The sequence below is a fragment of the Anser anser genome (assembly GCF_964211835.1).
Source record: "Anser anser genome assembly, chromosome: 7".
In the NCBI taxonomy this organism is placed as follows: Eukaryota; Metazoa; Chordata; class Aves; order Anseriformes; family Anatidae; genus Anser; species Anser anser.
This window is the reverse complement of record NC_139727.1, coordinates 32352510-32376047: the sequence shown is the minus strand read 5'-3', so window position 1 is coordinate 32376047 and position 23538 is coordinate 32352510. Positions and strand designations below refer to the sequence as shown.

General features: G+C 42.6%; 1 long non-coding RNA gene across 1 annotated transcript; it reads right to left on the bottom strand.

Annotated features, from left to right (window-relative positions):
• Nucleotides 1-1414: 1414 nt before the first annotated feature.
• Nucleotides 1415-9684, bottom strand: LOC310902198. Its single transcript, XR_014586554.1, has 3 exons — nt 8786-9684; nt 5370-5520; nt 1415-4543 (listed from the first exon to the last, which is right to left on the bottom strand). It is a non-coding gene; the product is annotated as an uncharacterized lncRNA (long non-coding RNA).
• Between the last annotated feature and the right edge of the window lie 13854 nt (nt 9685-23538).

Sequence of the window (23538 nt, the reverse complement as noted above, 5' to 3'; positions counted from 1 at the left end):
GCTTGTTACAGCAACCTGCAAGTCCTACACATTTCAGTGTTTAGACATCAGTTTGCGATATCTGTTTTCTTTTATGACTCTGGGCTTTGTTACCAACTTACCATTAATAGGGTTCAGCCAATGCAGATCTTTTGACTCTTTTTCTCTCTCTGTCCTCACCTGTCAGCCTTCTCTTCATCAACTATATTTATTACAATCAAGCCCTGTCAACTGTCACAGCTTACATACAGTCTGCCAGTAAATATGTCTTTCCAGTCATTAGACATTCCTTCCAGTCACCTTGGGATTTCTACCTTGTCTATCTCACTCCAAAAAAACTTTTGTTCAGAAGTATTAGACTCCCACAGAGCAGTGTCAGCTTGGGGCCATTACTGTAGGAAGTGACAGAAAACACCAAACTGTCACTCATTAGGATCTAGTTTTTCCAGAGTTGATGTAAGTCAGATTTAGCCCCAAAACGAATCATGATTTATTTAATATATTTGCTTCTACAAGTGTCAGCTCATCAACTTAAAATGTTTCTCCTTTAACTCTATTGAGGCCTGTACAGAAAGTTTTCTTTGAAACCTAGTTTTTGCTCTAAGGCTCAATAATTAGAACAGAATCGAGAACAGTCAAGTTTCTGCTCTACAGGTGCACTTTAGTGGCCCTCAGTTTTATAATTATATGTACAAAGTGTTCATGTTAGAATTAGGGCTGGACACTTGTGAGAAAATGCCACCTGGTGGGTAAGCTCTTTTTATGCTGGCTCCCAAGTCTGAGGTGAGACAATGTAAGTCTATGGGTAAGTTTAAAAAGAGGAAAACAATTAGCTAGGGAAGCAAAGATGGAGAAAGAAACAAAAAATTGTATGATCTCCTGATTATGCTGTGAACTGTCTCTTGAAATGATCTACAGTACATCCATCTGGAGCAAAACTGAAATACCTGTGAGGTATATCCAGAGTGCTGTGGCGTTCAGTGGGTCGCAGAGAAATAGGTGGCATAATAGGTGGCATATCCAAAAAAGTGAGAGGAAAGAAGGGAAGAATAAAAGTCCAATTAGTTAATGCAAATGTTAGTCCAAAAGTTAATGCAAAAGATACGAATCGCTCACGTCCCAGCCACCAGAGGATGAGTCAGGTCCTCCACTGGTGCAAATCAACATAGCCCAAATATCTCCAGTGAATTTACACAGCACAGGCTTACCAGAGTTTACAAAGCCAGAGGAAATGTCAGTAGCCAGATTTTGCATTCAAATAGGGATATCATCGTTACTGATTCACTTATGTAGCAGCTATTAAAGACTGTAGGGGACTATGCAGTCTTAGAAATAGCGCATGTATACCAATGTCTTGGTTTCACTATCAAAATGCAAACGTCTCTGAGATAGACAGAATGTCCTATAAAATGACAGGTTATATTGAACAGGAGTATACACGTAAGTGATGGAGAAGAACAAAACTGTCCCATAAATCATAAGTTACTTTGGATTTTTAGTGGACACAGTTACCAAGTTGTCTTTCTTTGTTTTCTGACTGTGAGAACAATTCCTGACATAGGTTACCATCTGAGATTAAATATGGAGCACAGATTATGACAATCATCGGGGGTGAACAGGACTGATAAATCATCTACAGTATTCCCAATAGCTGTGACTGAACAGGCTCGACCTTGATTACTGTGTGAGTTGGAACAGATTTCACCACACAGGATTCTGCAAATCGTAGGTTATTTGAAGTTTCCATCTAAACACTAGGATCAGTGCTATCCCTGATCACGGAGGGGATTCAGCAGACCCAGAATGCCAGCACAGTGGCAGCACTGAACACGAGGAAATTTCAGGTTAAGTGCTTGAAATAACATAATGTGAGAAAAATCTCTGTGAACCCACATTGAAATGTTGTGTGTTGTATCAAAAGTTGATCCTTCATTATTGCCCTGTTAGCACATAAGATCAGCTGGAAGTGCTTCTGACAAGGTTAAGCTCATTTTCTACTTTCTCATACGGCAGGTCTAAAAATGTTTTGTGTAAAGAACAGGTGATTTCTAATGTTTTGGAGACACTAAGAGAATAAGTTGGTGCTTACCTTTTTTAGCCCTGAAACCCCAGTTTCCCTCTGATTAGTATTAAGTAACCTTCTTCTTTTTGACCTGGTGAATGATGAAGAGGCGCTACCTGCTGCTAGGTAAACATAGTTCTCATAATTTACAACTTCTTACTGAAAAGAAGCAGCATTAATTGCAAAACAAGGAGCAGAAGAAAAAAGGTGGGGAGGTACTATTTACCACAAAGTGGGAAGGCCTGTTATCTGCCAGCATCACAGCCCTAGTTCTGCAGTAATTTTGCAACGTTTGAAGCTACATCAGGCTCCTAAACAACAAAGGGATCTGAATTCCTAACATGCTTTTAAATCCCTCACCACCCTTGCCAGCCTAATTTCTGCTGCAGAAGTGCTTTGCCCCAGCTGGATTGCTCACCACCCCTACTGTGTGACAGGCCACGAGGCCTTCCCGTCTTCCGTGTGTTCACAAAACAGGCCTGCCTGTACAACACCCTGCATAGGAAGGTCTTGTGAGGCCTCTACCAGTTAATATCTTTTAACATCTCCCAGGGAAGATGGGGTGAACCCATTCCAAGGACTGGCTGTGTCAAAGCCTGTCCAGACCTCAGGACAAAACCAGCCAGTGCCTCCTATCACAGCCAAGGAATAATTGCATTGCATTATTAATAATGGTGATTTCATGCCTAGGTGGTGCCTATACACACGGGCATGGAGGGAGAGATTGACTAAATTCTGTTACGCTTTTCTTTTGAGAAAAGGATGAAGAAACTGTCTGTGGGATGTCACTAATGTGGTGAAAAGGTCCAAATACAGAAATACTAGCACAAGGGCTGCTAAAAGAGTGCCTGAAATATTGTTGATATGCAGAGTAATGATAAATTAAGTAGATTTTTATTAGTATTGAAAGTAAATTGTCACAGGGCAGTCTGAGAAAGCAAAATCTTACCACAGATGTGCCAGCCACACTGGGAAACAAATGGAAGAACCAGCACAGTCCAAAACCGATCTGAGATGGCTAGGGCATAGCAAATGAAGTCTCAGCGTTTTCCTCAGCAAAACCCAAAGCAAGATCAGTAACAGGAGCAACCTGAGGAGGGGAATGTCAATAACACAGCATGATTTCCACCCACCCTGTGGGAGCTACCTCTGCATAGGAAGGAAATAATTCCTGTCTCCCTGGGACTCCTACTGGGAATCTGTCCAGCACCCTCTCAGAGGACAACGTGACTCAACTGAAATCAGCTGCAGATCTTGCTGGAACTCCAGTACTGCACTGTCATTTCGATCATACCCTAGACTTTTAAGGCCTTTTTACCCTCCAATATGTCCTTTTATTCATTGCATGAAAAAACCTCAATCCACAGGAAACCTTTCATCATTGCCCTAAAGAAGGTGTCCAAAAATGAGTTACTAAATTCTTTTTGACAAAGCACCTATAATACTTACACGGGCCTGGCTGTTGCACACAGTCTCTTTGGTGTGAAATCAGGCTAAATAAATGTTTGCGTGTTGACTGCTGCAAGATAATTATACAAACTGCAACCAACAAAGGAAATAATAACTGCAGGAGGTGTAGGCGGGGGAAGAAGGCAAGAATGGGGTGGGGGAAAGGAGGAATGAAGGGAACCTCAAGGTCAAATGAGCAATGGGTCGGGGCACACAAAAAAAGTGTAAACAAGAGGAATCTTTCAGCATAATTTTGAAAGTAATGGCAGATTGAGTTGTATTGTGCAGGTGTACAGAAAGCACTTTGCTGCATTATGCCATCTCAAGTTCTTGCTCCTATTTCCTTTTGTCAAGAGGTCTTTGATTGAAGACACGATTGTCTTCCTAAGAAAGGATGAAATGTCATGTGAATAGCTCAAGTGATAGACTGCAGTATCTTGGATGCAGCACGAAAAAGCAATGCTAATGGATTTGTACAGTAAATAATATGGGGCAAAAGGGAGAAACAATCAGGCCTAGCACGAGTATAGAGAAAGCAGCTTGAACCTCCGTAGTTTGCACTGATTGCCAGGGGTTGCTCAGCTCAATGGACTTCAGGCTGGGGGAGAAAGCCTTCCAAATTCACCCCCCAAGTCAGAGGGACAAGTTCTATACCTTAAGCCCTGTGTTTTTTGTTTGTTTGTTTTGTTTTGTTTTGTTGGTTTTTTTTGTTGTTGCTTTGGTTTTTTCCTCCTGACTTGCTAGTTCCTCAAAACTAGCTGTTGAAGGGCGTCTGTCCTCATTCCTGATGCACAAGTCACTCCAAACAGTTCCAAACAGCAGCTGCCCTGCAAGCTGGGGCAGAGAAGTCCAGTGCTCTGACCGGTACCTGCGGTCACAAAGTATTTCTTCTGGCCCATAACTGAACAGATCACGCTTCATAAGGCTGGTCTGTAGTCACGTGAAGTAAATTTTGCTCTTCAAGAGACCTGTCTCACCCGAAGTATTGCCAATCCAGTAGAGATAAGGAGATAAGAACTTGCTAGGTAGACTTGAGTAGGTCCTAAATCAATCCTAGTGACGGAGAGAAAAAAAAACCCTGGTCACAAACATTCCTCTGGATTAAATTTATATGCCAAAAAATTGCATTGAGAGGAGAGAGGAGAAGCAAGCCACATGAAGCATACTTTCAGGACTGGGTTGTTACGGTGTTTCCAGAGCTGAACGCATGTGTCCTGCTATGTCGGCATGGCACAACAATGTGACATCACTTCTGCTGCACAGCCGGCAGGCTGCTGACCCCAGAGCTCGGCAGGTTGGAGATGCTGGAGCCTGAGCAGCCAGTGCAGTCCTAGCTCCAGCCACCCCCAGTCCAGACAAGTGAGGCTTTGGACATCACCCCAACATAGCCTTGTGGGGAGGTCTGTGCAACCAAACGGGCTGCAGCAGGGGGAAACGGAGGTGAGCTGTAGCTTAGCTTGCACAGAACTATGCCCTTTCAGAGCCCCTGCCTACCTTTGCCCTGTGACTGACCCTGGGAGAAGGTGGACTGCTTGGAGACATTGTCTCCCCATAGGGAGCAAACCCAGACTCACCATCCGTCAGGGCAGGATAATGACCAGGCTCAAGAGTTGAACTCAGGTTTCCATCCACCAGCACGTAACAGAAGGCTTTCCGAACAGTTGCGCATATTAGATTTCAGATACAAAAAAAATACATCCAACTCCCTTTGGCCTTTTGACTGAGATCAATTGTAGTATCTGAGATCTGACGCGTGCTGTATCAGGGACGACAGCACTCACTGGCAGGGGCATGTGCTCTGTGATCTGACAGATCTTGCCTGTCTTTAACTCCTCTGATCCTATGATTCGGCTGCCCTGTGGGTACACTGCACACTTACCTGAAGAAGCACGAGGAGCTGTGGGATGCCATCACACTGTCAAGATGCTTCACGAGATACCAACAGCAGAAGTCTTTCTGGGAATGACACCATCTCATCATCCACTTCACGCTGCTGACTTTGTGGTGCTGTTTCCTGGAGCCATCTCATCCTATTCAGGAACAACCGATGAGGTAAAAGAGGTGAGGTATGGCACTGAACGTTAAAAACACCATTATCTAGTTTTCTAGTTACTGAGGGCTCAGAGTGAACCCCAGGACTTTGAGTGACTCTTCGATCACTGAGCTGACCCAGAAAGCTCAGGAGGTGGTAGTGGTAGGAGGCTTTGTAGACCACTAAATCAAACCAGAAAATAGGATGTGCTACTTCTTAAGACCTGTCTGGAATACATCAGTGGGAAAACCTGCACTGTTAGGGGGTCCTCAGTTTGGGAGGCATGTGCTGGAGGTCTCATGCAGCCAGTAAACAAAGTATTGCTTGGATGTCTTGACAAAATAAGACAGAGAGAGGGGAAAAAAAAAAAAGGAAAAAAAAAAAAAGAGAATTGTAGAGGATAAATCCTTTAATGAGAAAGGTACAGATACACTACATCATTCCTGACTGCCAGGAGTTAATTAGTTACAGGCACAAAAGATGGTGGTCACTAGACACCTATAGTCATCCAATGGTACAAAAAGGATAGTCCAAGCAAATAACATATGTAGTTGGCTCAAAAGAGGCAATTAATCACAAATAAATTAGAAGGAAGAAGAAAAAAGACAGAAAAATGCAAATGAAGATTAGAGGTACTTTATAATGAATTTCTTAAGCAAGATAATTATGGAATTGCTGTTAAGTTTAATTCACATATGATTTCAATTGAAAAAATGGCATTTGCAATACTGATAAGGCACAGGATGAATGGGTGAAGAGCTGGCTACTTGGCAGATCTCCAAAAGACAATTGTCAACAGAGAGCCATCACTGAATGTGATTTTTCCCTAACAAAATTTAGCAGCAAGTAGTACTGGTGTGCAACTAGCTGATGTTTTCTTCAGTGGATTCGGTTTGTAAACATCATTAGCCGCATGACTGTGAATTAGTCTCAATAAAAATTGCGTCCACATCAGAACATCTCCACAAATTGTTTAGGGGAACTTTCTCATTGAAAACCCTCCTGGTCTGCTCTCTAAGTCTTTGCTGATAACAAGTACGTGAGAACAGAGCCTGGCAGAGGGACAAACGAGAGTGCTGCTGATGTGAGGGTGGCACAGGCAGCACACTGAGACTTGGGAAGGTGGGCTGAATTCAAAGAGAAGGCGCCCTGATATAGCCCAAAGCAACATTATACAAATGGGCAAACTCTTCAGAAGTGTCCATCCGTCTCTGATGTCTACGGAGGGAGCCTAGAAGATGCCTAACACTATTAGATGCCTAACTTTTAGATGCCAAGCTTTTATTTTGGCTAAACTCAGGTGAGATGCTTCCCACCCTCATAGCAAAGAGAATTCAGGCTAGAGACTACACCCCAGGTGAGCATATAGTAGACTATGGGATCTGGTTGTCATGTTAAAGAAAGACGTTACAAAATTGGAGAAGGCTCAGAAAAGAGCCACAGAAATGATTTACTGACTGTAGATAATGTTTGACAGTGAGAAACCTAAAGATCTCACACTGTTTAATTTATCAAAAAGAAGATTAAAAGGTTACTTCATTGCAAGCATTATCTCATAGGAATGCCACGTACTGAAATGCTCTTTAATCTATCAAGAATGGCACAAATATTTAACATTGAAGGTGATTAGCCACTAGAATGAACCACCAAGGGAAGAGGTGGATTTTCTCTCTCCTGATGTCTTCAAATCAGGTCTGAGTGCTTTTCTGGCAGATGTGCTTTAATCAAACAAAAGCTATTCTTTTGTCAGATGCAAGTTTTTGGGCTGAATACAGAGGAAATCGGGTGGGGAAAAAAAAAAGATGCACTCCTGGCCTCAAAAATCTACAAATCTGTGAATGCCAACTGTAATTTGAATGTATCTGCAGGAATCAAAGTGCTCAAAGTGTGCTCTTCTTTAAGGGGTAAGAATCCCAGGAGAGGAGGTGGTGACATGCTCCTAGTGTTTATGGGCAGTAATCAGGGCTCCAAAAACTTGGTATCTTGTCCAAAACTTGACACTGACTCCCTCCGTGGCCTAGGCACGACTGCAGTTTCAAACACATCTATCGACAAAGAAACATAACAAAAATGGTCTGATTTCATGGGTGGTGAGCAGGCATGCATTGCTCTGGGTTCAGAGGGATCTGTGAGCACTTAGCACCTATGGATGTGAATTTAGACACTTAATGAAAGGGGGACACTTTGGGAGTAATTTTGATAGCATCTGAAAGACACTTGGGAAAACCTGCCCTCTCTTCCAGTGGCTGCTGTGCTCCTGGATCACAGCAGTGCTTTCACAGTTCTTGCTTTTTGGCATCACCTTTCTTTGTCTCTGTTCTCTCCGTTGCAAAATAATCACATTTCCTGGACTGGACAGCTGAAAGGATTAACATTAGAGTGCTAGTTTTCAACCTGGGGGTCTGCAGACCTCTGGGGAGCTCTGTGGTCTACTTCTAAGGTGTCTGTGAGAGGTGGCTAAGAAAAACAAGTCCATTTATGCTGTGCAGCACTTCAAGAATGTGCATTTCAAAAGGGACCCGCTCCTCTGGAAAACACTTCACGGCCCGCAAAGCAAAAAAGGTGAAAAACACAGAAACTGAGAAGCAGTCTGTAAGTGACCTCTGATTAGCAGCTGCTTTCCGTGCCCAGCAGCTGGGGCTTGCTGAGCCTCGCTGAGTGCACCCCTGCCACCCCTGCCCCAGACCCTGCCGCAGCTGGTGGGTTAACACAACTCTCCGGTCGCCACCGGAGGCAACTCCAAGGAGTGGAAAGAAGCAAAAGGGCTGCGGTATGCAATTTCACCTAAAGCATTCCCATCGTCTAGCTCCCTCGCTGACGCCCCCCCACCCACCGCCTCGCTCGGTGGCTGACAGGTTTTTGATTTTCCCCTCTGTGGGGTGGGCAGCAGCACCCGCAGCGCTGCCGAGCGCTCTCCAGGCAGCCTCCGACGCTCGCACCTTAAGGATCACTTCTCATCTTTGTCTCCAGCCTCTGTCGCTTTCACCTATTCCCAAGAGTTTGGAGCTTTATTTTTTTTTCCCCTCCTCCTTCTTCTTTTTTTTAACAAAAAAAGCTTTGCTTGTCAAACAAGTTTTTTCTCCCTGAACTCTCAGACTTTCAGCCTTGACGCAGGCACAGAAATGCTATTCTCAAGGTGAAAGTTTACAGTCTCGAATAACAATGCCAGCTGCTATCTTGGCAACAAGTTCCGCCGCCGATGCAGAAGGTGGGGAAAAAAAGCCGGCACCCTGATGGCTCACGCTGCAGGACGGTTTGGGTACCTGAGACCTGCAGCCGAAGGTGTCCGTGTCTGCGCTGGCCCCGTGAGAGGGAGCAGGAGATGGTGCTGGGCACAGAGCCTCTGCCCGGCCTTGGGGAAGAGCCTTCGCCTCCCTTGTGCCTCTGCTCTGAGGTGCTACCAGGAATAGAGACCCTCCGCAGCTTGCTCAGACTATAGTCAGATAGGGAAGGGATGTGTTATAAGGGAAAACGACCCAAACGGCATCACTTGGGGCTTAGCTGCTCTGCTAACAAGTACTTTTGCTGTGGGTGTCAGACTGCAGCTCATTTACAGCTGTAGAAAGGTTTTTCTGCCATACATGCTTTTTAAAGCATTTTGGACTGTTTCCTTTACAATGCTGTTTTATTTATTTATTTATTCAAATCATTGCTAAACATCCTTTAAAAATCAGACTAATGATACATATTTACAGGAAACATTCATCTCCCATTTTAATCTTGGAATCTTAGCTCTTTAATCTTAACACTCCAGCTTTGTATTTGAGCTTTGTATTTGCATATGGAGCTTAAGTAAGCAGCCAAGGTACCAAATAACAAAGCACAGAACTCTAAGAACCATAATGTCAACTAAGAAACATATATCCCAGTACCTAGGCTTGACACTGGACATTTTGAAATGCCAAACGAGGAGGATTCACAACACTGTTTCATTGACACCTGACTCCAAATTCTTTTATCATTTTGACATTATCAAGAACATAATAAAAGAGTAGTTCTTTTTTATTATTATTTAGATACTTAATTTATGATTTTATCAATAAAGCTTTTTAAAATTATTATTATTATATTTTTTTAATAAGCCATAGCCACAGAAAGCTTTGTGTTTTTTTTTTTTCTTTAAAGCATCAGACTATAAGATTTGTGTATATGTAGCGCAATCATGGACCCCCCACTTTCATATTAATTGTGTATGTATATGGCTATAAATATACATATCCAAAATAAGTTATTGGTTTAAAAAAAAAAAAAACAACAAACAGGTAAACATTTCTTGGATAGTTATTTGAGAGCCTGTTTTAAGAGAAACAAGTCTACTGACGTGGCCTAAAATTATGTATCTGCACCAAATTGAAGATGTCAATTTTTAAGGACAGCAGAATGGCAAAAGAGTCGAGTGCGAGGAATTAGTGAAATCGCGCGTGTTCGTCTGTGTGAGGATCGGTGACATGTGCAGTGCTCGGCACAGGCTTAGGGGCTCTGCAGTGGAGCATCCCCCTCCCGCTGTGGCTCCGTCCCCTCGCACCTCTCCCCGCACCGCAGACACCGGGTGGCACGGTGGGACTTCACAGCCCATGTCCCAGCCGCATGCTGTCCCCCCTCAGCCTGCTCCGACACCTGCTAAGGGAAGGAAGAGTTAAACCGTGGTAATTTTTTTTTCCTTTCCACTTCCTATCGCTGCTTAAATTACTGGAGCTTTATACATCTGGTTCAGTTCATTGCGAATGATTCAGGTTCTCGCTTTCCCCCTCCCTTGGGGACACCTTTCCTGAGTCTTGCTGCGGAGACTGACCCTGGTGCCAGCAGGATGGAGCCCCAGGAAGTCCCAGCAGCCTCATCCCGACTGCGAATACCCAGCTGGGTTTTGAACGCATTGCATCAGAGAGCAGTAGGTCACCACATTAATCAGGAACTCTGAAATCCTCCGAGATACCTTGTTGGGAACGGTTCTGGCTAGTCTTAAACATAATTTAAAAGACTTTGGGGTTATTTTAAGGCTTTTCCTTTCCATCAGCCCTATCTCTATGTAAATGTTTCCCTCCCCTCCTCACTGCCGACTGCTTCTAACAGACAGATTATTTTGCTTCTCTGGCCTACTTTGTTTCAGACAAAGTTTTGACTATCCAAGTTCTTTTTTATTCCATTTTACATTTTTAATGCTATGTTGTAAAACGTCCTTCCTCTTGAGCAGTAATAAAAACCTTTTTTTCCCCCCTCCCCTCTTCAGATTTCTTTTATAACACATTCAGCATTTTCTGGGACATAATTAAAACATCAAACAGTTTTCCTGCTGGTTATGCTAAAATCTGAATGCTCAAGTCTGCTGGCATTATTGAAAATTAAAATGTACTATTCTTGAGTGTATTTAGGATGCCCTTAAATAACTATCAGAAATGGTTTTGTTCTTCTTTATATAAAGACTTGCATCATGATGCTAAAATACCTGCATTAAATAATGTCTCTAATTGGTAGCATGAGGATACTTTTAAAAAGTGTAAAATATGTATTTTTGTTCACTATTTTTCCTGGACTAATGTGTCTAATTTTCCCATACAACTTTATCCCCAAGGAAAAATATAGACGGAAAGACCATTACCAATACATGAAGTTCAGTGGTTCTCTCTCTTTAGATGTAATTGCTATCAAGGAGGCTGGCAGCAGGGTAATTTTAGTTCAAATGAGTACATAGCCTGAAAAAGGATAAATCAACCTTTGTAGGTCTGAAATTAGATCCCAGTGTGGGATTGTTCTAGCTAAGTGTACATCACGTTCATAAAATTCATTTGCCAGAATGAAAAGTCCCTAAAATCCAAGGGCAGCAGTGGGTGTGGGGCTGGAGGGGAAGGTTTCATGCCCTGCTACAAGACCTCCTTCCTCCTTCCTTTACCAGAAATGGCCTCAAATCACCTTAACAGGGCACGAAAGGCTTGATCCTGCTGCCATTCAAGGCAGTGGAAAGCCTCCCACTGCACCCAAAATCCTTGTCTCAGGATTAATAATACACATAAGTCCACATTCACAAAATAGTTGAGAAAGAACGATTTCACTGGGAAGCTGGAAGGAGACATCTTGACCAGATTTAGGCACCGAATGTGGCTGTGGGTCCAGACTCCCAATAGCACTTAGATAGCAGGGCTAACAAAGCCTACATGTCAATTTAAACACTTAGAGTGGAATTAACGCCCAATAATGGTTTTGATTATTGCAGAGATTTCTATTTTCTGTGGATGTCTTGGATATGGTGAACAATTCGTCAAAAATGGGATGGCAGGGTTCAGCAAGACAGGGTTCTGTTTTTTCCACACTAAAAAACATTTTGGTAAAAGCAGATGTCTCCCAGCCACCATCACTTATCTACCATGGCTTAGAGAGCCAGACTGCCTGGGAGGCAGGGCCAAAGAAACAAGACAGAAATATAAATGGATGTCCAAAACAGTTGATGACATAATTTCCCAAACAACTTGCAGCAACTCTTCTGTGTTTTGAGTACCCTTCTCCTATATTATTTTAACCTAACAATCTGCGTACTATATGTCAGTATGGGGGCTACATATAAATTACTTACATTGAAGTACAATATTTCAATGTATTGTAGATACTTATACAAATGCTATCCAATTCCTAAAAAGATCAATTAAGAAAAATATGATATGAGTGTTCTTAGAAAAGCAGGCAGGTGACTGAAAATCAAAGGATATACGTAGGTCCTTCTTTGAAAAGCAACCTAAAGGTTATAGCCACTTCTGGCTTTGAGGAGGGGAGATTGCACCTGACTTTCTCACTCCTGCTCTCAGCCTCCCACTAAGCATGGACAAACCATTTTCTGAAAGGTTAAAGAGGGTCTGCATAACCTCATATGTGCAGCGTGTCTGCTCCCTGACCTCAGCTCTCAACGATGTCCAAAGTGTTACTAGAGCGATAGCAATAATAATAAAACGCCCCAAACGCAGAAGATTGCTGAACACATTTCTTAAGCCAAAGACTTCTGTCTCACTACAATATGCTGAAGTAAAAACATATCCAGGAGTCGTCCCTGGAGTCTCAAATCATTCTCTCATCACACTGGGTTCAAAGACAATGTGAGTTGTGTAGCGTAGCTGAAAGTATCTGCATAAAGCAATTCCTCTATGATGTTGTTTTGTTTCTGGCTTGCTTTTACCTGGGCTATCTGAAGACATTGTTTGAGGCTAAGGAAAAAAATATGAATAATGTTTGGGCCTAGAGATCAAAAAATCAGGCTTATTTCCATAGTTGTTAGTAGCCAGTATCCCATGTGAATCTGTTCATTTCTAAAGCTTCACTGAAATGCTGGGTGTATTAGGAAGGATTTCTTTTTATTTTTATTTTATTTTTGTAAGAGTTTGTTCTTCTTGATTTTTGAAGATGCTGAAAGCTTTTTGATGTCACAAAACCAATCATAAGAGGGAAAACCCAAATTTAAATGTGAGATAAAAGGAGCTTTGCATGCATACATAACAAGAAACCCATTGAACAAAACACATTACTTACCACTTCCACAATGGCTCTCTGCCTCCAAGGGATGGGCTGGTTCACAATAAGGAGGTGACGGTGGTAAAGTCACTCTGATACTGTGATCAGAAAAGCTGCGATAAGAAGAAAAATGTATATAGGGGAAAGTAAACTACAAAGAGGGGAGAGAGGAAAAAATGGCTCACCATCCCCCTGGGACTGTGAGTGACTTTCAGTATTCACCCAAAAGTTTCACTTCAAACATGACGAGGCCAAAGAGGTCTCTTTCTGTGTGCCAGTTCTGGCAGCCGACGGAGGAGGCAGAGGAAGGAGGACAGTTGAATTTTTCATTCAGGTAACTTTGTTCCCATTTGGATATGCCTTGTCTGGAATTCCCACTGACAGCAATGAGGTGTGAATTTTCCTGATTCGGAGGGCAAGAGTGATCTCTTGGATCTGAGTTTGTTTTTAAGAGGTTTGTTTTTATTTGATTTTGTTTTCCATTTACATCTCTCCCTTTCTTTTACCATTTTAAAGCCATGAATGATGAACAATAAGGACTGGGGAAAAGCCAAGAGAGTAAGATTGTTATAAATTTCCTTTAGAGTTCTGTGTTTCAGTGTTTGGGAACCACTTCAAACTGGTTAGCAAGAAATACTCCTCCCTCCAGTCCTCCTACCCAATCCCAGAGAGGGTTAGCTCACACTGGACGCAGGCATTTGATATGTTATTTTTTTTATATTTTCACTTTATCTACCAAGACAAAGCACTGATTTTTAGGAGCTGAAAGTCTCAAAGGACCCAGGATAGCGTATCTACTATGGAATAAGGATATAACAGATGCCTAATCTGTAGGACAATTATATCTTTATTTGATCAGCTGATCATATAAAAACAAAAAAACAAACAAACAAAAAAATCACACAAGATGATGACGAAGAATTTCTGAGTACGAATCCTTACCTATGCAGCTTCTCTCACCAATAGGATTTGTCCGCTTGCCCAGCAGTTCTCCATGTCCATGACCCATTTCTACCAACATTCAAAAACAGAGGGCATAAAGCCCACAAAGCACACTGAAGGCATTTCCATACCAAAGGACATAGAATACGGTCAGAGCTCCTGGAAATATTTACCTTTTTTTAATTATTATTATTACTTGTTTTGTCTTGTTTTTGTCCCTTTCCTCTCTTCTTCTATCAATCCCTATATTTCCTTGGTCACTGAAAAAGTAGAAGGTAGAAGAAGAGAAAGAAAAAAGATGATCAAACAGAAAAATAAATGAAAGGTTGACTTGATTTCTGAGCAGTGAACAAAAAACTGAAACTATTCCCTGAAGAGTTGTTTTGTGGGGTTTTTGTTTTTTAAATCATTGTGGATTGGGGGTCTTTTTTTTTTTCTTTTTTTGTCACAATATTTTGGAAGATGAGTTTCCTGTCTAAGAATGCATTCTTTCTCTTTCACTCATTGGTGTCCTTCCTACATGGGCAGAAAACTTTCCTGCCTGCTCTGAAACCATTGGCCATGCCAAACTCCTTCTTTGCTGTCCCATCACAGCAAAACCTTCAGCTTTCAAATCTATCAAATTTCAAACTACCTGTGAAAAAGGCTATTGTCAAAGGGTTTGCTCAGGAATCCTGTCAGTAAAAACTTATCCATGGTCTTAATTTGTGTTTTGGGATCACATCTGACCTAATTCAGTGGACCCCTGATCAAGTCGTCCTCCAGCATGCCTGCCTTGTTTTTACTGATTTATGTTATAGGAGTTATCCTTGGGTTTTGATATCACAACAACTGTTCTGAAGTGAAGAATCATCACAGCACAATGAAAATTATCAATTTGAACTAATTTTTACCTCAGAGATTCCCACTGTATTTCAGGTTTCCAATTTTAATGCCAATTAGGGGACAAAAGTATACCTTCAGTACGTAGAGAACATACATAATGGGTAACAGTGTTGGAAGAAGCCTTCTGGTACTTCAGGCAAGCACCTCTCTAGAGATCTGTTGCTTTTGCCACTATGTCTTGAGGATCTGAAGAACATTTCCGTCACTGAGAGGAGCTGCAGAGAGCTATACGATAATCACCTGCAAATTTGACAAAGCAACGTCAGGATCTTAATACTGCAATTCATTTCCTTTGATATATCATCTGTCATCTCCCCCTTCCCACACATCCTCTTTATACTGAGAGGGAGACGGCACATCACCTATTCCCTTGAGTGTTGAGAGAGAAAGTTATTTCTCTTCCCTTTCTCCCTCTCCTTCTCTGACTCTGTCTCTCTCTCTCTCTCTCTCTTTTTTTTTTTTTTTTTTATTCCCTGGTTTCTGGGACTAAAGATGTTGGTTGTGTCTTCCATCTCTCCCTGCCTCTTTTATGATTCTTTCAAAGGAGAAGGAAAAAATCTTGTTTGCTTCAGCTTGACATAAAATACCACAGCAGAGAGGGAGCCCGTGGTGAGGGCTTAGGCCATGTGGCCCACGACCAAGTGAGGGTGCCCCAGTATGCTCCATTAGGTATGTCCAGGCTGTATTTTAAGCAAAGGTCCAAACGCTGCTCATTTCACTTTCAAAGAGCCTGGACAGGTCTTTGGGGAGCTCTGAAGTCCAGGCAAGGTGAAAGCTTGCATTCATGCAGCCCAATGCGCGGTGAGGACAGGTCTGGCTGTGGACGTGTCTGCCCGCCTGCGGTTGCCACCCAGCTGCCCTTGGGAGCACAGTGCATGAGATCTACACGGTGCAAAAGAGCCCGGAGCTGAGAGATAATATTTATACAAACAGGCTTTTCATTACCATAGACTATTTTGTCATGAGCTCTCGTTGGCTGGAGGAGGCTGAAGAAAGCTCAGTTACAATTCAATTAATATTTAAATATCTTCTGTGACTTCGCTACATAAAATCTATGGTTTCAAGTGTGATTCACGTGGTGTATCTGGCCTATAACTTCCAATCGACATAAAACTTTGATAGAAACTCTGAAGTCTACAAAGCTGAGGTTTATTTATATCTCTCGTAATCCCTGTGAAATCCTAGGAGTGGAGTCACCCAAATGAGAAGTCACAGTGTTTGGGTTCTTGTCTAACCAAGGCTCATTGATTTTTAAGCGCATAAATTCAGGAACTCTAAAGACCCAGCCAAAGACAATAAGGCAAGCAGCGCAGTTCAGAGATTCCCCCAGGGAAGAGATGTGGTTGTAAACACTTGAAAATGTTTAAATCCAGTGAATGTTCTAGTTATATTTGGTAGGTCCGACAGGACAAGCAGTCCTAACAATCTGAAACACTGGACAGAATGGAGGGAAACATGTGCCAAAGATAATGAAAGCCTTACAGCCCTTTTCTCATCTCCTCCACCAGGACATGGAGTTATCACGGTCTCGGTCCTCCTAGAGATGTTCTTATCCCTGATCCAAGGGACACAGCAGCTGTCCCTTGCATTGCAGGTTCACCTGCTGAGGGCCTCATACAGTTCTGAGGGGGCTTTTGGCTGAAAAACTACTGAAGAGCAAAGAGGTTTTCATCTAGGTACCTGAGGCCCAGATTAAAGCCAGTGAATGCCCATGCAAAGAGCTTCACGAGGCCTTGGGCCTGGCTTTTGGCTGAAAATGTACTGAAGAGCAAAGAGGTTGTCACCTAGGTACCTGAGGCCCAGATTAAAGCCAGTGAATGTCCATGCAAAGAGCTTCACAAGGCCTTCGGCCTAGCTTCTGACTGAATATGGTTGATAGTCACGTTCCTCTGGTAACGATTTCCAGAACAAAGGGCCCTGGGGCAGACCTAAGCAGCCAGCTGAGACATGTAGAGCAGGGCAGCCTCAGCAGATGTATACTTGCCACAGCAAAAGGTATCTTACATATAGGTGGCTTCTCTTACAGATGGCATGTGGTCCTCGGGCATTATTTTCCAGGCCCTTGACTCCCAGCAGCAGCATTACATAGGGTAGGTATGAAGCCCTCCTAGGCAAGAAAATGTAAATCTATCTGTGCAGAAAAATGTTGGGGTCTTCTAAAAATACCTCAGTTTGAGAAGCATCAGAATTCCTCTGGAGAAAAAAAAAAGAAAAAAGTGTGGAACAAGCAGCAGAAAACGTCCAAAAATGTGCTGAATATAAGGGGCCTGTGATTCTAAAACAGGACTCTGGGGTCTGTGAGCAGCAGACATGAGTATCAAAGAGACCAGCGAGGTTAGCACTAGATAGATGGGTAAGGAGAACAAGAGCATTCACAAAAATACCAGGGGAGAGGAGTACTAGCGAGAAGTTCTATCCTGCAGTAAACCATGAGACTGAACTCTTTTGATATCTGTCTTTAAATAAATACACAAACACGAAGTTTGAACAACTAGAAAACACTGGAGAAAAATAAACCTGTAAAAATACAGATAATGACAAAGAATGGGTAAGGGAATACAGAGAAAATATGAATATAAACAAATCAGCTTTCCAGATTGCATATATCCTGGGACACTTAGGGAATTGAATACCAAAGTTATTGTACTACCAACAATTATTTTTTGACAAATCATGGGAGATTCCCAGGGCCTGGAGCAAAACAAATATTGTACAGATTTTTCAGAGAACTGAAGCGTGATCCTAATAACTATCATCTCATACGTCAGTTTTCTCTCCCTGCTTGTATAATAGCACAAATAATTTCCTGAGAGCTATGGGGCTGACTTGCTCATTACCCCCAGATGATGAGGTATAGTCCAACACACAGTTGGCGCAAGGCTGACTGACAGCTACGGTCCCAGCCAGGTGACAGGAGAATTACTTGCTTGGTTGTGATGCATCCAGCAGAGTGCCTCCATCCCACAGTGCAGCCCTGTGCAGGAACTACACGAGGTGACTCTGAACAAACTCATTTCCAAACTATAAATGATACCGGTGCTCTGCCTAAGCTAATTAGTCCTGATGCTAATTTATCGGATCTGAAACTCAGTGAACCTGTGGAAAGCATGTTTACATCTGTAAAGAGCCCGTGAGGAAATACTCTCAGCTCAGCCACGCGCTGCAGAGACAATCCGCCCATTTTACTTGGATCCCACATTCCTAGAAATGCATTGGGAAGGAATTCAGAGAAAACGAAAAGATTTACAGATGACTAAAAAAACCTCACATTGTTATTATAACAAAAACATACAAAATAAAAAATGGAGAGACAATGAATAAACAGCCACTGCTGCAGTCAGGGTAATGCTCGTAGCTGTTTGTCCAGCTTCTGGGATGGGGCTAAGGCAAAATTCCTTTCCTTAATTTCTTGTTCCCACCCAAAGCCTGCTGTTTTTGACTTTGTGCAGGGCATATATGTTTCATCCATAATCATTATTTACAGATATTTTTTAGGGCCAGGAGGGACCATTAGATCATCAGTTCTGGCCTCCTGCATAACACATGCTGTAGAATTTCATCCAAAAAGGTAATGAACTATTCACCTCCTTTGTGACAGTGGATGAGGTCTGAAACTGTGACTGTTTCTGTGGCTTTGGGGGAGATCACAGATGATTTTTGACATTTCTTAACAGAGATTCTGCAAAGCATCATCACATGGAAAATCCCATATGATAAAAAAAAAAAAAATCTTGAAAAGCAACACTACTTGGAGAAGGAGAAAAGGGGGGTCGAAAGCCCACAGTGTAAATGGAAAAATTTGGAGATTATCAGCTTTTTCCAAATTTCATATCAAGCTTTTTATTCTTACTCTCTTCCCAGTTAACTTTTGTCAAAATAACCAGACACAAGAATCAGGGAAACTAAATGATAGTTTAGTCTCCAAAAGAGGGAAAAAAAAAACTTACTGAAATGTGTTTCTATAGTAGACTTTATACATCCATTCAGTGCGGTCTAATGTAAGTCAGGCTTTAACAAATATTTTTTTCTCAACTTGGTTCCAGGATAAAATTGTAGAAGTTACTGAAAGGTGAAAAAAACCCTCAATCTATTCAACTTAAAAAAAAAAATAAAAAGACACTTAAGGGGGGTCTAACTGAAGTATACAAAAATCTTAGCTGAATGGATAATATCAATGCATGTTACTACTTTTGATACTGCATAGATGACAGGATCGGGGGCATAAATGGAAGTTCAAAAAACAAATTCAGAGGAGACATAAGGAAGTGCTTTGTCACTCAAAGAATAATAAATGTTTGGAATGGCCTACTGGGCAAGGTTGTTGAGGCAAAGACAGTGGGCTCGTTCAAGAAGCAATTAGATGCTATCCTGGGGGAAACGCTGTATTACAAGAGACAAGCATCAATGTGTTGAATGGCCTTTTCTCATTCCTAACATTTTCTATGTTCTTTTCTCCAGCTTGTACTCTTAAGGGTCTGCAGCCTCGGTGTATGATATCAAAACTGAAATCAGGCCCAGCAGTGTTCTCCACTAAACTGGGCCAAGAAGCATAATAAAGATTTGGCCTTGCTATAAAAATGTGCCGCGCTGTACTGCTACCCTGCTTATTCCATGCTGGCTTCTGGGCTTCTAATAAAGGAACAGGCATCGGGCAAAGCACCCAGGGTTCAAAGATTTGTTTCACGCCTTGTGTTGAGTCCAGAGCGCGCTGTCAAGAAACTGGGGCACCCTGCCCTTCAGGTGGGAGCACTTCAGAGGTGGGAGAGGACAATTCCAGCGCACGCAGGGCTCTTTGGATCCTTCACAACAAAACTCGTCATTCAAATGTGCCTTTATTAGTGGTTATTAATATTTTTAGAGAATCACTCCATCCTTTTCACCTTACTCATCTGTCCTAATTCTGCTCCTTCTGCCTCCAAGCACAGCGCTGGTCCTTCCCCCCCCTCTTTGCCGCTTTGCGCAGATCAGAAGGAAAGTAAAGTTTGTATTTGTTCTTCAGTGGGTATGAGGGCACCCACTGGAAGAGGGACTCTTTGGAAGGCTGGGTGATAAGCTGTGTGGCGCCGGCATGGGTGAGCCAGTCACAGGGCGATCAGCCGAAGCAGTGCAGGCTCAACCCACCACCTCCTGGCCACATCAGGCCCCACCATGCTGAGGCCTGCAGCCATGTGCGCTAGGGGCAGCAGAGAAGGCCCCACAAAGCACCCCGCTGCAGCTGGCCCTTTGGGGAGGAGGCATCAACAACAGGTCAAGGTGGTGAGGAGCACAGAGCTCCCTGTGCCTCGCTGAGCAAGCTGAAGTTCACTCAGACATGGGTGGTGACTCACGGCACCTCTCAGACTAGCTGCGTTATTGCGTCCACCTGATTATGGGTTATGGAGAAAGCTTCAATGGCCCTCTGCCACTACCATCAAATCAAGATGGTTTCTCCTCCCCTAAGTTTACTGTGCGCCCTACAACTAGAGGTAACAGGCAGTCACAACCATGTGGTGGGGAAGTCCTTGAGGACATTCGTTTTACTATGCACGCAGGCTGTGCAGCTCTTATCAAGAGTGTGACAGGCAGATCAGCACAGGAGGGATTTTAAGGAAATATTTAAAGAATGTTGCATTTGTAGCTGTGCAGTTTTGTATGGTAAATCTCCACCAAACATAAGGGCGCATACAAGAGAAAATATTAAATTGCTTTGTGGGAACAAGGAAAATGTACTGGTGTGCAAGAAATGCTCTGCCAGTGATACCAGCTAAGAAAGACTGGAGAAGAGTGATGGCAGCCTCTCCTTCTGCAGGCAGGGAGAAGAAGGAAAAAAGACCACTGAGGTGCTGCCTCCAGTTCAGGAATTGAGACAGCCCCTAATTCAGGGTCATGCAAACAGAAGCTAAATTAACATGAGTTGCTGAAAGACTCACAGTCTGTCTGTCCTTTCTTACCCTAACCCTTCTGTTGTTTTGTTTTATTTTTTTTATTTTATTTCTTTCTGATGAGGAAATCTTATTATTATGGTTCTAACCTCCATTACAGTGTCTTTGTGCCCCAGCACTCCAGGGGGAATGCAAATGCAGAATAGCTTTGCAAGTGCTGCTGAAGCCATTTGATGTCTGCACCACTAGCTAAATTATTTGCTAACAAACTTTGAGACTTTTTGCCCTTCCAAGGGAACCGTTCCACATGTGGTTTTTGGCTTCCTCTGCAGTGGCCCAGCAATATTATTTTATCCCAGCAAAGAGCATATTATTGTTTAATATCACTGCTATATTCCAGTATTTTTCCCAGGATGATAAATGTTGGCACAGAAAAGAAGCAACTTTTTCAAACAATAAGTAATAAATTGTGGAAGGCTGAGGTAAATATTTTTCCATGTCCCCAAACAACTCTGAGTACATTCTTGAGGAGTGTATTGACAGCGAAATGTTTGAGAACAAGAAAATTTGTTGGATCAGGTTGTGGTTGTTGTCCAGCCCATAAAATATCAAGAAAATTCCTAGCTCTTTCAACCATCTGTTCCACTGTGTACTTGTAGGTGCAGCTTTAAGGAAAGCAATTAAAAAATCTACTACAGCAAATATGAATATGGATGAGTTAATGTGAGAAGATAAAGTGCAATGCTACAAGGCTTTAGAAAGAAAAATAAAAAATAAAAAATAAAAAATAAAAAAAGTGTCAGATAGATCCAAATGCAGGAGGAGGTGTCTTGTCAATGAGTTATTCCAGCACCTGGATTCACTGTGCCAGGGAGATTCATGATGCTTTGAGTACCTATTCCTACCTGGTGGCATGCATCCAGACCAAGCAAGGTCAAGAGAAGCCACACATGGACTGCTGAGCACTAAGCACGTGCAATGAGCCTCTTGTGAACAAGACACAGATCACAAATGTCAGAAATTAACCTCTAAAATGTCACCTCCAGATTACATTTGAAAACCACTCCCTGCTGGTGGTCAATGTGCAAAGAGAAAAGGATGACCAGAAACAAAATATTATTATCCAGTGTGACATTTACTTACAGGTAATGCCCCCGCAACCATCCTTACAAGCTTTGCCTCCAACACATATAACTGTACCCCTGGGATCTTTGACCCCACCTTCACAGATTCTGCCCTCAGGCTGGCACACTCACCCAGCAGGAGTGCTCCCTTAACCCACCAGGCGTTTTATCAAAGCCACAGGGAAATGGACTACTAATTGTGAGCAAGGCTGTAAGTAGCTGGCCCCAGCTGCATGAACCTCTGTATATTTAGAGGTTACTTGGTTGTAATTTTTGCACCGACTTCAAAGGATTTTTACAGTGTTTAGATGTTGAATATAGACTTATTCAACATCCTTCTGGGCCAATATTTGCCTGTTTAAATGGAAACTACTAATCCTCTTGCACTGTAAGGGGAAGACACTCAGTGGACATACTCTGTACTTGAGACATAAATAATAAATGCAATTTAATCTGAAATTTGAGCAGACTTTCCATTAAGTAACAGATCACTGTTGGATGGTCATGGTTTTTTATATCTGGCGGAGGGCTGTATCTCAGATATGTAGACATCATGTAGAGATGGGATATTTTGTAAGAACATTAATAATGATGTTCCTACATTGCTCATGCTGTGGAAATGCTTCCTATTCATCTCATTATCTTCTGGTCCCACAATGGCAGCATGATGAGTGCAGAGAAATGAGTGAGAAGCCTTCTATGTCTTTGTGTGGTGGGTATAAAATGGTTGCAAACCAGAGGAATGCTTAAATACATTATCTCTTTGACATTTTGCACTACCCTTCTGGAAAGACCCCATATATTTAATATCAAAAGGGCAGAGACCACTTACCATGGGAGAAAAAGAGAATGACTGCTTTGTCCTACTATCTGTATCCCAGGGAGCAGATCACAGCAGACCAAGATGGTTTCCCTTACACCTTGAAAGGGGCTGATGAGAACCACAGAAGCACCTAGATAGAAGTCGGATTCGTTCATACATATCAGTCCCACAGAGCTGCTCTATGTCTCTCTTCCCAGTCTCCTCCTCCAGGGTTAAAAAGATGGCACAGCAGAGTGTGCCAGAGAGAGGTTGTTCTGAGTTATTGCTGTGTGTCTTTCAGTGGTCATTGCTGTCTTCATAACCCTCACTTCAGTATAAATCACTTCTGTTTTCACATTTTCTCCTGGGCCAGTTCTGCATCCCAAGGACTATTCCCATGTGTAGCTGTTGAATTTGGGCCCCCGGCTCTTCTCTAATGACCTTTCACAACATTGGAAAAGGCTTCAGCACTTACTGAAAGCATCAAAGGCCCTATTCTCATCTTTCATGGAATCTAATAAGAATGGTGGGGCTGTGTATTCACAAAGCTGGCACTGATTCTCTGTATGTCCTTGGGCAAGTCCTTTAAAAACTGCAGGAGAATGGGAATATGTGGGAGAATGGGAATAACAACAATGGCTTGCCAACCATGAAGGTTACAACACAGAATCATGTGAAAGACTTGCTGAAGCCCCAGACAGTTGGTAACGGGCAAAATACCTTGCAGGTAAGCAAGAGGTACACACATTGCTGGAGAGGAGAGCAATGTGCCCAGAGGTAGCATAGATGTCACCCCAGCCTGTAGCCCCAAAATACAAATGATGGCAAGACTGCAAGCATGAACATCCCAAGCTTCAGTGATCTAATTTACATCAGTTGACAACCTCTTGTACAGACTAACCTCTGGTATA